Source organism: Nicotiana sylvestris, chromosome 4 (genome assembly GCF_000393655.2).
Source record: "Nicotiana sylvestris chromosome 4, ASM39365v2, whole genome shotgun sequence".
Lineage (NCBI taxonomy): Eukaryota > Viridiplantae > Streptophyta > Magnoliopsida > Solanales > Solanaceae > Nicotiana > Nicotiana sylvestris.
Window position 1 is genome coordinate 58,002,910 of NC_091060.1, and position 13,096 is coordinate 58,016,005.

General features: G+C 37.4%; 1 long non-coding RNA gene across 1 annotated transcript; it reads left to right on the forward strand.

Annotated features, from left to right (window-relative positions):
- The first annotated feature begins 871 nt into the window (after positions 1-871).
- Positions 872-10,196, forward strand: LOC138889143 (uncharacterized). Its single transcript, XR_011406755.1, has 2 exons — positions 872-1,813; positions 9,828-10,196. It is a non-coding gene; the product is annotated as an uncharacterized lncRNA (long non-coding RNA).
- Positions 10,197-13,096: the final 2,900 nt, after the last annotated feature.

Consider the following 13,096-nt stretch of genomic DNA (forward strand, 5'->3'; position numbering starts at 1 on the left):
TATGAAATTATATTGATCCAAAGCAATCATATCCTTGCGTCTGGAGCGTCCATGGAAGCTCTAATGTAACACATTGAAACTGCAGATCTTGCTATTTGTTAGTATACATACTAAACAGTAATACAACTTTGACTCTGTTAATTGAGTATGGTTTACTTATGCTAAAAAGCCTTTCTTGTTAATCATAGGGGTGAATCTGCACAACTTGCTTTGTTTTATTATGCACAACAAAATTGTTTTCCTTCAAGTCTATAATCCCTCTTGTAACCATAGCCCCTTTGTAAATAATTTCAACGTAGGAAAAAAAAATAATTCATGAACATCGTAGATTGCTTTTAGGCGCGCAGTTAAATTATTACAATTCCGGGTACGGTTCCCGTGATGTGGTTGTGATAATTAACTTTAAATTAGATTAAAATAAGAATACCTTTGGTTTGCCTTTTAAAATATATAACCCTTTTTCTTAAAATAATTTGAGGTGTGCCATGCCTTAAATCTATTACACATGGCCCTTGCAAATTTAGATCAAGAACTAATTCTTCTTAAAATAATTTGGGGTGTGCCATATACAAATAAAATCCTTTAATTTATGGCCCTCATATAAATACAAAATTAGTTTAGAAATGCCTTGAACCTTCATAGTTTTGCTTTAGGTGCGTTAATCAAATAATTGTCATAGCTACGGGTGTAGACATGTGATTTTTGACCCTCCCCAAGATTTTCATATTTTAGCATGTAAATATTTAATTTAGGCCTAATATAGCTATTTCAACTCATTTTTACTCTTTTACTTTATTTTATTACAAGAAAACGAAAATTACAAAAAAAAGGTTTTGTTTTAACGGTCGGTCTTATTTTAATAGTTATTTTGTTTACGTAAGATTAATTAATAAGTAAGATCGTATTTTTTTAGTCTCGTTCGCGGGGAAAGAATAAAATTTGGGCTCAAGCGACCCGTTTTTAGGCCTAATTTTTGGACCTAGCCCATAACTCCCAAACCCTTAATTCATAGGCCTATACCCCTTAACCTAAATATAACCCTAAAATCCTAAACCTATAAAAGGAAGCTAGACCTACAAGACCTAGGCGGACATATACACAAAAAAAAACCTAAAAACGCCTAGAGAAAAAAGAAAGGAGGCGCTGTTGTTGACCATTTTCGAACCTCCCTCCTGTTCTTCACCTTCTTCAACGTTTGAGGATAGCAGCCATGACCATCTTCTTCAACAACAAAAATCACAGATCCTAAGTCCTAACACACACAGGGAAACGACGGGTCTCCCCAAGTGAAAGACCCCATCGATGCTCTATACCTCCATCTCCGAACCAAAAAACCAGTAGCAGTACCCTCGTCCGTCCACCCCCTGAACTTGAAATCGACTCCAAAAACCACCAGCATCAACCTTCCGTTTCCACCCAAAAACCCGCCGGAACAGACTACCCCCAAAACGCATGAAATCAGTCCCAAAAATTGCATCAAACCAGCTGCGAAAATAGCAGAAACGCGGCTGCAAATCAGCAAAAAAACGCTCAAGAATAGTCCAATGTCACGTCTGTTCTGTTTCTTCTCTTCGATTTCGATTTTTTGCTTCATAATGGACTTGAGTTTTGACAGAATTTGAGGTGTTCGGGTTTGATATTGGCGAAAGCTTTTTGTGAGTTTTGTTTTCTCTTTCTGGGTTAAAGTTGAGTTCATAGCTGTTTTGTTGAGTTCGAATCTGTTGCGGCTGAGTTTTCATCTTGACGACGCCTTGTTGTTTTTCATATACTGGCCCTTATTTGGTTCACCTTCCTTGTTTGCCTTAGTTGAGAGGTACACAACTGTAAACTTACACTTTTCTTGTTGAATTAATTGAAATTGGCTCATGTTCATTCCCTACTTCTTCTATTTTCTTTTACGATCTTGATGAATTGGACATTGCTAATTTGTTTGTGAAAGAGTGGCTGGGATCCACATCTGTTAATGCTGAGTTTGTGGTTGTTTTTTGACTAAAATTGTTGATAAGCATTCTGCATATCTGTGACCTTAAATTAATGATTATACTGATTTTCAGCTTCCCTTTAGTAGCTCATAACTGCAATTTAGTGATAGTGGTTATCGCTCTAGGCTTCATTTATGTATTTTCTATTATTTGTTAAATAAATTAGTTGAACAAGGTTTTATTGTAATTGAATCTGATTTAGAATTTTGGAAAGTTGGTTCAGTGTTTTATTGATGGGTCGCCCTATAGTTAGTAAAATCAAGTGCTGTCGTGTGGTTTAAAATAGCTGTGATTCAAGCTTGTTTGTAATTTGTCCATCAATAGTTCTTCTATAGCTTCTCCATATAATTAATTGACTAATAAATTAAAAAACATATTTTTGTTTCGTTGACTAGTAGGCGGACGACTAAATTTGGTGTTTCTTGTAATCAAATGAGGGAAAGCTGTTCAGAATCTTTTGCAATGTCATGTAGACTTTGATTGTTTATATTTTTCTATTGATGATAAACTTAGTAATATCAGAGTTTTATCCATATCCGAATTCTTTAAACATTAAGAGTTCAAGCTTCCTTTGAAATTGGAATCGAGCTGTGCCATGCCAAATAAAATCTCAAAATGCATGATCCTCACTTAATTTTTAATCCTTAGAAATCGAGATGTGTCATTTAGTTAAATTTTTCATGGCCCTCGCAAACTTGAAAATGCGTAGTTGCTTTAGGCGCGTAATTTAAATTAACTTCCTTAAACTCGGGTGTGCATTTCATGTGACCCAAATTCAAATCTCAACAAGGTTAAATAAAATGTGTCGCGGACCGCGGGTGCATTTCATGTGGCGTGGTTCAAGACGTGTTTTAGATAACGTTGAATCTTCCTTAAAAATAATTAAAAGCGGTTAATGAGTTAAAATGTACCATAGGTTAAAACATGTATTAAAATAAGATTATAGGCCAATTATAATAGTTTAAAGCGACCGTGCTAGAACCACGGAATCCGGGGGTGCCTAACACCTTCTCTCGGGTTAACAGAATTCCTTATTCAGAATTTCTGGTTCACAGACTTCAAAAGGAAAGTCGAATTTTCCTCGATTTGGGATTTCAAAATAAACTGGTGACTTGGGACACCAGAAAACGAACCATCCCAAGTGGCGACTCTGAATAAAAATGATTAAATAATCTCATTTCTAATAATGTCACTTAAATTGGAAAAACTTCCCTATATATATATTCCTTCGGGTGTGTAAAAAAGAGGTGTGACAACGGGTACTGTTCCCGTGATGTAGTTTGTGACGCCTAATTACTAAAATCAGGGGGTACATTTATGTGACTCGGCCATAATTTAATCTTTAAAAATTAAACATGTTGTAGATCATGGGTACGGTTCCCGTGACATGATTCACAATATGTAACAATAATTAATCAAAAGCGATTCTCAGGTTAAAAATGCACAATAAGTTTAAAAATGTGTAATCAATCAGTTAATAAGGCCAATTTTAATAGTTTAAGCAACCGTGCTAAAACCACGGAACCCGAGAATGCCTAACACCTTCTCCCGGGTTAACAGAATTCCTTATCTAGAATTTCTGGTTCGCAGACTTATAAAGTAAAGTCGAAATTTCCTCGATTTGGGATTTTAAAATAAACAGGTGACTTGGGACACTAATTAAAATATTCCAAGTAGCGACTCTGAATTAAATAATCCTATTTCGAATAATGTCACTTTAATTGAAAAAACTCCCATATACCCTCGGGGTGTAAAAAGGAGGTGTGACAGCTCTGACGACTCTGCTGGGGACTCATAACCCAGAACTTTTGTTCAGGGTTTAAGAATTCGAGCTTAGAATAACTGTTATATTTTGGCTTTATTCATTATCTGATTTTTACATATTTGAGCCTAATGTGCTAAATGATACTTTTTACCGCTTTGATATTATTTGAATTGTATATAAACTGTTACGAAAATCTTCTCTTCTCATCTTCGAGGATGTGCACGCTGGCGTGACTCCTCTTTCTGTTAGTGTCATACCTTGAAATAAAAAAGAGGCTCGGATAAGTTACAAAGCCGGATGGCCTTTTGGTACCCGGTACGTAGCCCCCCCTCGACTCGAGTTTTCTGCTCGGGTACACAAGTCTAGAACAATATACCCAGGTTTTAAACCTAGAATAACTCAGACTCATGCCGTATCCCTAGTAGGAACGTTTGTTTGCATCATGTGCATTTGACTTTGGGACTCAACACAGGGGTTAAGTCCGTCTAGGATAGGTGGACCCCAGAATCAAAGACCATCCTGATGCATATTTTACGTGCTACTTGTGCAATTATTTGCTTCGGTTTGCATGTTGACCAGTTACTAGAATAGGGATGGAATTGAAAAATAAAAATAAAATTGAGGTATGAGAGAGATAATTACCCGTCTTCGAAAAAACATGTTGTCCAAAATATATCAAAACTCTGCCGAAATTTTTTGAAAAAAAAAAGAGAAAAGAAGGAAAATGGTTTCAAAATATTTTATTATGTCAAAACTGACCGAACTACGCAAGTTTGATTCTCATCGGATGTGGGATACGCAGACAACTCTTACCGGGTCCAACTTTATTTTTGCGAAAATAACCCAAAAAATGAAATGTTGTTATTCTGTCTTAAATAAAATTAGGTAATGTCGTTCTTGTCTAAATAGCCCAAAATATCCCCAAAAGGACACCGAAAGGCTATTTTTGCAAGAATAATTACCTACCGCCCTTTTTCAAAATTTTGGCTACCTAGCAAGCACAACCCTAAAATCTTCCTTTTCAAAGTGTTGAAGAGCCGTGTTTGCAAAAGTAGCCATGTTATTTAAATGTTTTCAAAATTGACCTCTTTTGTAAAATTTGCTTTGTTTTAAATCAATCACCTTAATTTAAATGTGCAGAATGAGCACGAGTCAAAACTTGCAAGATTCCTTTGGAACTGTATATGTGATGGGAAGATCTGGGTGAATCAGGACGAGATATTGTCAACCTTTACTTCGGGGGTCTCACCGGGTTATTGAAGATCAGGCCTAGAGGAGACATAATAAAGGCACTGGTTACGTTTTGAGATCTAGCTCACAACGTGTTTCATTTCTCGGATTTTGAACTCACACCCACTTTGGAAGAAATAGTCGGGTATATTGGGAGCATTGAAGCTCTGAGACACAAGTATTTGGTCGCTCCAAGAGCTGTCACTCCACACAAGTTTCTAGATTTACTAAAGATAAGCAGGGGGTCCAATACCCAGATTTGGCAGCTGGTTTTTCCACTCCACAATTCATATACCAGCGATACGGATACATAGGGGGTTTCAACAATCCAGAAAGCAGAATTTGCAGCAAAGGGAATCGACTAAAATGGGAAGAACACAGGTGCTTCGCTTTCATGGTGGTATTTTTGGGTCTTGTAGTGTTTCCCAGGAAATATGGGAATATCGATGTACGGATAGCTGGGGTCGTCAACACTTTGCTTACTTAGGCCAAAAACACTCTCGCACCCATGATAGTGTCTGAAATCTTCCGAGCTCTCGCAGCCTGTAAAGTCGGAGGAGACTTTTTTGAAGGGTGCAACTTGTTGCTACAAATGTGGATGATTGACCATCTATGTTATCGTCCTCAGTACATGAACTATGAGTCGACAGGAGAAAGCTGCATAGGGGAGTTTTATACAAGGGTCGACGGGTTCAACATGCCAGAAGAGGTTGCAGAATGGATATCTTGCCTCCGCTCCGTCACTGAAAATCAAATAGAATGGACGTTAGGTTGGCTTCCTGTTGATGAAATCATATACATGCCAGCTACCGGTCCTCACTTCCTCCTGATGGGTCTCAAAAGTATCCAGCCTTATGCCCCATACCGGGTTTTGAGACAGCTAGGGAGATGTCAAATAGTGCCCAAGGATGAAGACCTTAGCCTTCATGTGGTCGAGATCCGTTCTGATGGCCAGTTTCACGAAACAGTGGTTCGCCAGATTTGGAGTGAGTGCCATTATCTGACAGCAAATACCCAAGTGTGTGATCTATCCAGAGGTGAAGTCTCACCCAGTTACCTCGCCTGGTACAAAAGGAAAGTTGAGTTTGGAAGGCCAGCTAAAAGACCCCACCTCCAAGAGTTTGTCGAAGCATCACAAGAACAGTGGGAGTGGTTGACAAAATAAAATGAATATCGGGCCACCATAAGCAGGTTAGAAGGACAGATCAGAGACCTTAAGTTCGCTAGTCATGTGCAAGCCGTTGCAGATGAGGGTGAGAAGAAAAAATTAGCCCAAGAAAATGAAATCCTCCGGGCCCAAATCCAAAGGATGAAGATAGCTGCTGAGAATCCGGAAAGAAGCCGAGCAGATGAAAAACTCATTCATGGCCTTAGGAAGAAAATATGTGAGTACGGGGATGATCTAGAAAAATCCAAAGGCAGTTTGGCAAGAGATAGAGCATAGTTGGCAAAGAACGCCGATGGGCGGGCAGAGTTTGTTCGACAACTAAAAAGGAAATACGATGGAGAAGTCACAAACTTGAAGAAAAAGCTAACCACCCGCGAGAATGAGATGGCCAAACAAGCCAAGAGCTTCAAAGCCGAGAGAGAACACTACTACGCTTTGATGGCACAGCTAGAGGGAGACCTACAACATTTGCAAGAACAGAATCACACTGCCACTCAGGTCTTGGAGGCTAGATCTCAGCAGATTGGGCGGTTGTTGCAAGAAAAGGGCATCATCAGGGGAAGGGTTAGAAGAATCACCGACTACATTGTGATGAAATGCAACGAGTGTGAGGACATGACCAGGTCCATGTTCTTTGCCACAGTAATGATTCCGCCAGATAATGGAGGATCTCTATCGCCTCCAAGATGACATGTCGCGTAGGCCCGCAGCAAGACTAGGTGGTGTCCTAGGACAGGATTGGAGGCACTGATGTACTTCTGATTGTGTTTTCTTTTTCGAGTCTGTATTTTCATTCCCTAAAGTTAGTTTCGAGTCTTTTTTTAAGTTTTTAATTCTCAAGTATGTAGGGTTGAGTCTTTGTAATAATGAAAATTAGAAATCTTGTTTTAATGAAAAAGTTTGAAAAAACCAAAAATGTTTTTATTTATGTTGCATTTATTCCTTGAACTATGTGATGATCTGATTCACGCGACGTCGTGATACATAGGCAATCCTCATCGAATCCGATTATGATTTTTGTAAATAACTCAAATAAAAGAGAAATGTGAAAAAGAGAAAACCAAAAAAAGAAGAGAGAAGACACAAGGAAAAAAGAATGAGAACGAGAGAGAAAATGAGAGTGCAAAAGAGAGCAAGATAGAAGATCGGGGAGATAAACAAAAACCGGGATGAGACATGCAATCGTTGCAAAACATGTAGAAACACATTTAACTGTATAGGTGCATCACACCCCTAATGTGCGATTTTTTATGTGTTAATTACTTCAAACTAACCGGCTTGTTGTCTACTGTTGAGTTCAGGTTCTGTTTTTAAGGTGATTGGTTTGTGGTAACCTAGCTTCACACCCGTACTTCACAAGATCAAAGGGCAGTGTAGAAATGTCATCAGAAGGTCTTCCACCAATAATTCCCATCTCATACGATAGACCGCTATCGGTTATCCTAATCTCAGAATCAGCGGCCACTGAGGAGAATAGGGCACTGCGCCTCCGCGTGCTAGAAATGTGGGATGCCTGGTCTAATGGTAAAGAGCCGCCGAGTGCCATACCCGGTTTTCCCGAGTTACTTCCCAGAGCAAATGAAAATTCTAATGTCCCAATAAATTACCCAAATACCCCACTTGGATACCCCACCATCTCAGCTCACTTCACCGGAACACCTTCTGAGGTTCGTCCCTAGGTGGTTTCGGGAATGGCCTCCAACATATTTACCACACCACCAACCTCGGCTGCGGTGCAACCCACTTTACCCAGGCCAAGCTTTGATCCATCATCGTTCACTTTCCAAGTACCATCTTTTCCGCCAGAACCTACCCAGTTCACCACCAATTCTTACCCTCAACAACCCCGGTACGAGTTCACCGCGGGACAGGAGAAGGCTACAAAGAACCCCGAGCAAGAGGAAATTACCCGAAAAATGAGGAGCATGGAACAGAGCCTTAAGAATATACAAGGTTTGAGCGGACAAAAGAGCGTATCCTACGCAGATCTATGTATGTTCCCACATGTGCATTTGCCCCTGGGTTTCAAGACCCCAAAATTCGAAAAGTATGACGGGCACGAGGATCCCATAGCCCACCTCAAGAGATATTTCAATCAATTAAGAGGGGTAGGCGGAAAAGAAGAGCTCCTAATGGCTTATTTTGGAGAGAGTCTAGTTGGCATTGCATCTGAGTGGTACATGGACCAAGACATGTCTCGTTGGCCCACCTCAAGACCAAGACAATGTCCCATCCGGAATTCAAATTTTGGATGGCTTTCTTGACACAAGGACTTTTGGCGACCGAGTGAATTGGTTTCAAATCGGCAGAATCCGGTTATACCCCTTTTCTTTCTTTCTTTTTCCTTTTCCTGCTTGATTCCTTTTACTGTTATTAGTTGTTTTATTTTTCTCTTGTTTGTTTCGTTTGATTAGCAATTAGCTTAACACATAGGTTTGTTCGATTTAATCAAATTCAGGTTAATTAGGTTAGTGTTAATTGCATCACTATCTTCTGTTTTTCTTCTTTCTATTGTTGTTTTTCTTTTATTTTGTTGTTTTGGAATTTGGGTCTGTTTAGGTTTATTATTCAAAAGTAGGGTCAATCAGCTAATTACTCTAATTCAATCATTTGCTTAGGTTTAAATCAAGATATTTGTTTAGCTAAGTTCATCTAATAAGATGCCTTGATTTAACTTTAGTTATTTGATTATTTAGGTTCGAATGAGTTAAAAATTGAAAGGGAAATAATAAAAGTTTAAGGGGGTCAAGAAAACCAACATCAGAGAGTCTCAATCTAGAATTGTCTGGAAGGTTCTAGAAGACAATGATAGAAGCTAAAATGTAATGAAACTGCTGAAATTAGGTCAGATTGGGTAAAAGGGTAATAACAAGAACTTACAGGGGTTTAATTGGGAAGTTAAAATGGGGAAAAATATCAGAAGGTTCTAATATTGGACAGTTGTCCCTCTTTTTAGTATGAAAATGCTGAATTTGGGTAAAAAAAAGGATAGACATCTGTTAAAAGATGTTGTACTATCTGACATTTCAGAATTTTAGGGTAGAATATTCCCTTGTTATGCTATCTTTGTGCATTCTATATAAAAAATAGACCATCACTCACTCACACACACATTCTCATCAGCATATTCACGCTCAAAATACACACACACAAAAGGTCTCTGAGATTTAGACCATTTTTTCATTTTTAAGACTGATTTTGAGACTCAAAAAATTCTGAAAAGTTTGAGAAGTCCTTTCTCATTTGGCAAGGAGTTTTTGGCTTTAGAGTTTCATTTGGTCCTCGGTTTTCTACTGCTGTGCTGTTTCGTCTGCTGTTGCTATTTTCTATTTTTCTTGCTGTTGCTTTTCTTCCAAGATTTTCCAGAGATTTATTCTCTTCTTTTTCTACTGTTGTCAAGGTACACATCCATGAACTCACATGTTTGACTTGGAGTTTCTTCTGTGATTTCTTGGGCCTTTACGTGTCTTTTGTGATGTAGTATTTTATATTTCATGTAAAAGGTTGTAAATGTTTAAGCATTTGGAATGGAAATCTATTTCGATCTTACTGTTGCATTACTATCTTTCAGCTACTTTAAAGCATGTTATCTCTGTTAGGTCCTGTTCTGATATTATGGGCTATTTTGAGCATGAATTTTAATGCAAATGATTCCTAATACTGTACTAAGTATCGTTGGCAGTAAACTGGTGACAAGAAAAGGCTATTGTTGCAAATAACAGGGATGTAGTTTAGGGGTTATGACTAAATTGGTGAAACCAAAGCCTGGCCATCAGAAGTGGTTGAAGTCATTGCAGATTCTCTTGACTGATTTTTTTTAAGACTGTAATACGAAATTTTGGCATGTAAACTTGGTTCATCAATTCTGTATTTGTGTTTAGTCATCTAAATCTAGCATGTTTAGCTGCAACGTTTGTTTGATTCTTCATCTCTTTCAATTCGGAAACCATTACATTTGTAGAAATTGGATCCTGAGGTTAGATGTTGGTTAATTGATAATTAGTTGTGTTTAAATGACAATACCTAATCTGAATTCACTTGCCATTTAATTTATTATTTGTCTGGTTTTATTCTGATTAGATTTCCACTAACAATCATGGATAGAATCGGAAATTGAAAACAGATGAATTAGCATTCCTTATTGTAACTATTAAGTTACTTTGGTGTAATGAGTATATGTTGAAAATAAGGCTCAAATTTCTTGTTTGCTATAGTGATCAAGTTTGCAATGTGATGAATAGTCACATGTTTAATTTCTGAAAAACATAGTTATTCATGCTTAACTTTGTAGTTTGGAGTGCACACTATTGGATTGATGAATTTAATTGGCTCATTTCATGTCTTGGCTAATATGGTACAAGTTCCTCGGCTCTATCAAGGAGAGCCGAGTTTGGGCTTGGGTATGTCAAAGTTATTCAGGCCCATTCACAAATTAGGACTGATTACAGCCCAAAGGGCGTGTGACCACATTTATCAGTCCCTTTTTTTTATGAACCTCAAATCAATACGACATCTTCATACAATAACTTCTATAATTCAGGTCTTTCACACGTAATCTCAAAGTAGCTTAGGAGATAATTTGAACACCGTCGTTTTTTTTAGGCGCGACTATTAAATGAATCATCACGACTATGGGTACGGTTCCCGTGGCATTGTCGTGATACCTAATTCCCAAATTCGGGTGCATATTTCATGTGACCCGACCACAACTTCGAACATATAATAAAATTCACATGTTGTAGATCGTGGATACGGTTCCCGTGACATGATTCGCAACGTGTACAAAAACAAACAGGTGCACGACAATCGTGACTTGTTCCAAAAATAAATCCATAAACAATTAAAAATGGTTAAAGGTTAAAAATGCACAATAGGTTTAAAACATGTAATAAATCAGATAATTAGGCCAATTAATGATAGTTGAGCGACTGTGCTAAAACCACGGAACCCGAAAATGCCTAACACCTTCTCCCGGGTTAACAAAATTCTTTACCCGAATTTCTGTGTTCGCGGACTGTAAAACAAAGTCAAATTTCCTCGATTTGAGATTTAAAATAAACCGGTGACTTGGGACACCATGAATATTCCATGTGGCGACTCTGAAATTAAATAAATAATCCCATTTCGATTTATGTCACTTAAATTGAAAAAACTCCATATCCCTTATATCCCCCATCGGATAAAAAGGAGGTGTGACAATAGGTACGAGCAAAGCATCTAAGAGATAAGAAGAAACGGTCGCTCAGGTCTCTTCATAATTTGAAGAGACACCGGCGGAATGAATCAAGACAACAAAAAGTACAGATTCGTTAATCTGTAATTAATGAGCATGAATGAATAGAAACGTTACAGAATCTTCACGAAACAGTTACGATTGACAATTATAACATTTTATTAATGTCATTAAATGCTCATAATAACTCGATTATGAGAGGGAAGAGACGTTGTACTTAGAAATAACTATAAAAGAAAAAGAAATGACATTTGTATGGATATGTTCTGATCACTATTGGAATATACTTATTTATACTTTGCTTTATATTGATTGCTTCGTTATTTCTCATTCTAATTTTCCTTTCCCATTGAAAAAATATTTCTTTATTTGATTATCAGTAGCGCGAGTACTTCTAATTTCTAAAAATAAGCTTTGACCGAAATTCCTATTTTCTGGTTAAACAACTAGTAATAGTAGTATTTCTTAGTTAATTTTAAAAAAAAAATGTACTATTTCAATTCCTCCCACGTAATTAACCTAGCTACTCAAAATCTTAAATGGCTATTTATTTCCAAAAATAGATTGTGTAATTTGGTTTTATTGCTGAGCACCACAAATCTGCACAACGTTCTGTGCTGCAGCGCAAAGCCCTGCGAAGAATAGAAAGGTTTCTACCAACAAGTATACTTAATGAAGAACAACGTACAACGAAACTAAAACACTCGTATTATCATACTTACATTTGCTCAACAAGAGCCTCCTAAGTATTGGTTAGAGATTGTATGATAGTGGATGGTTAGGTTTGAGATATAAAGAATCACTTCTTACTTTACAGAATCTCTAATTTGTGCCTGTTTAACCAAAAATTTGAGTCTTTGGTCAAAGCTAAAAAGAAATTCAGGTTACTGATAATCAGGAGACAAAATAAAATACTTTTGAGAATGATGGTAAAAAAACAAATAGACGTGTATTTCAATGAATTCTCAATAGTATTCCGTGTCCTTACAAATGATGATACTTCTTCCTTTTATAGATAATTCTAGGTAAAGGAATGAAGCCTCAGCTTTAATGATATAATCATGAGTAATAAATGACATTAAATAAGCCGTTATATAATCATTCCTGTTAAATACCAATTTTGTAACGTATCAAGTATTTAATAATGAATTTGGACTCCTTTCTGTCATCAGATCTTTGTCTTCAATGCCTTCTAATCCGTTGGCGGTAAATAATTTAAATTGGTACGAGACTCGTATCTATACGTCGTCTCGTGCCTATTTAAATTCTTCTTCCCGTGGCTGTCTCCATCTGTGCCTCTTAGTCAATTGCTGCGCTTTGACCATTTAACTAATCCACGTGTCATGCCACATCATCTTTAATATAAACTCAGTTTTTTCCCAATACAGATAGTCCCCCCACTTTCCATTTATTTATCAATTAAATACTTGGGAAGTGGATCTTCATGAAAAAGGAATTTTTGCCACATTTAATGCTCATGACAGTATTAACGCCTCAGTAGTCTTTTCCATTTAATGTTCTGCCCATGTGTCATTTTCTAATTGATTCCGCTATTCACACCATTTTTCGAGACCTCTTCATTCTCACTATTTACGAAGTGATAGCTGCCTTTATTATTGGCTTTCCATCATTACACTTCTAAGGTTGACGGTTCCCATTTTACACATAACTTTTTCTTCCTTTGTCTTCTTCACAAATCTTCAGCACACACTTCCTTC